We start from the raw sequence: 2,395 nt of genomic DNA on the forward strand, positions 1-2,395 counted from the left end.
ACCCTATGCACCTTATAATCCTATTATAATTAGACTAGGGCACAAAGCCCAAAACTCTCTTATCCACTCCATATAGCCGACCACTATAAGGGATGAGGCCCATGATGGGGCCTCGTCCTCTCGTGCTCGATCTAGACCCTTTGTATGACCTTATAGGATCCGTCCAATCGTGCTTTGGGCTATTTTACTAGTCTAAAGATCGTTACTACCTCTAGCTATGGCAAAACGACAACCCAAATGTACGAACTTAGGGTTCGTTTGGCATTGTTGCGGTTTTTAGTTTTTTGGTTTTTTGTATTTTAAAAGTGTATGACATATGTCATATAATGAATAAAAAATTAGTCAAACTTATTAAAATCATACTAATTTTGAAAACTGACAACAGAAAAGTGAAAACACCTTTATCTTGTTTTCTGTTTTTGGTTTTTTGTTTTCAAAAAAACTGAAAACTGAAAACAAAAAACAATGTCAAACAAGCCCTTAAATATCTCCATAATTTGATCCATTTATATATCTAGTAATTGCACACGATGAAGACATAATTCCTGCAGGAACATTATTAAAAATCTAATAGACTAAGGCCCTGTTCTTTTGAGCTTCTGGACAGAGCAGATTTCAGCAGAGGAGAGCAGAGCAGATTTCAACATTATTGTTATTATATTAATACTACTATTATTACTAATATTACTATTATTATTATTACTATTATTACTATTACTATTACTATTACTATTACTATTACTATTACTATTACTATTACTATTACTATTACTATTACTATTACTACTATTACTATTATTATTACTATTATTATTACTATTATTACTATTATTATTACTATTATTACTATTACTATTACTATTACTATTACTATTACTATTATTATTATTATTATTATAAAAAATTGCAAAAAACCTACAAAGTCAATCAATCTACAAGAAATTGGTGGGGAGCCGAGATACAATCTGGGCGCCCACCCCTCTAGCTATAGCGAACCCGATCCTGCTGAAGATGTGAGCAGCTGCACGAGCACCAATATCTTGAGCCTTAGCGAACGCCTGAACCCGTTTCAGCAACGCAATAGCATCCTTCTCTAATTCCCCCAACGAAGAAAAGGAGAAAGGAAGAAAACCATAGCCAATAGCCCTGTAACGCGCCCCATACTTGTCCCGCTTTCGCTGAGCCGCTGCCGACACAACACGACCAGGAACAAAGTCAGACAACCCCGATTGCGTTAAAGGTGAAGACCCCGTCAAGTCAACACATACATCAAGGCCTCTATCCCAGGAATAAAGCAACACATCTTCTGGTCGAAGAGCCCTGTCGTTCCCTCCAGTCAACCCAACATTAACCTTCTTTCGAGCAAAAATCCTAGACCGAAAACATATATCAACCAGGGTGTCACGAACAATGTTGTGCCGATGCTTAATACCCACAATCCCAGCACAAGACATTGCATGATCCCCATAAATATCCCCATCAAAAACCCTTGAGCAAGCAGAACACGGTCTTGAAAGGAGAACAATGGAACACCCAACCAGTAGCAAAGCACACTACGGTAAGTCTTACCATTCTTTGTCTGGCCCAAACCCGATATCGGGTCCGTCCGCAACCAGGCCGAAGAGTAATCCCCCTGTTAGGACTTCCATAAGGCAACCTAACGCACAGATAAGGAGAAAGTGGAATCTGCAGATGCAGTGACCTTCGAGAAATATATATCTGCCAATTATTATTATTATTATTATTATATCTCAAAAACAAAAAGTCATACAACTTACAATAAATTAGTGGGAAGCCGAGATACAATCTGGGCCCCCACTCCTCTAGCTATAGCAAAGCCTACCCTAGTAAAAATATGAGCTGCAGCACGTGCTCTAATGTCTTGCGTCGTCGAGAACTTATTAATAATAATAATAATAATAATAATAATAATAATAATAATAATAATAATAATAATAATAATATTACTATTACTACTACTACGTACAAATTGTACAATGATCTGTATTGTTACTTAATTTTCATTTAACAATTGTTTTTTTTTTTTTTTTTTTTTTTTTTTTTTTGATCCATGCATGCTCATGGGGTCATGGGCACAATCTACACTAGTATGATTAAATACTGATTACTATAAATTTTAATTATCAATTAAATACAGAGTGTGAATCAATTAAATACATATTTTGTGTTATTATTATGATCAATATATATTTAGAAATTGTTAGACATTATTATTAATAAATATTATTATAAATTTTAATAATTTGTATTGTAAATTATTAATTAATATTATTCTTAAATATTAACTATAATTATTTATTAATTATTGATTTATTGATATTATTAATTGATATTAATCGGAGCATAGAGAGCAAAGCTTAAACAAGCCCTTTTT

Source organism: Chenopodium album, chromosome 6, assembly GCF_948465745.1.
Source record: "Chenopodium album chromosome 6, dcCheAlbu1.1, whole genome shotgun sequence".
Taxonomy (NCBI): Eukaryota; Viridiplantae; Streptophyta; class Magnoliopsida; order Caryophyllales; family Amaranthaceae; genus Chenopodium; species Chenopodium album.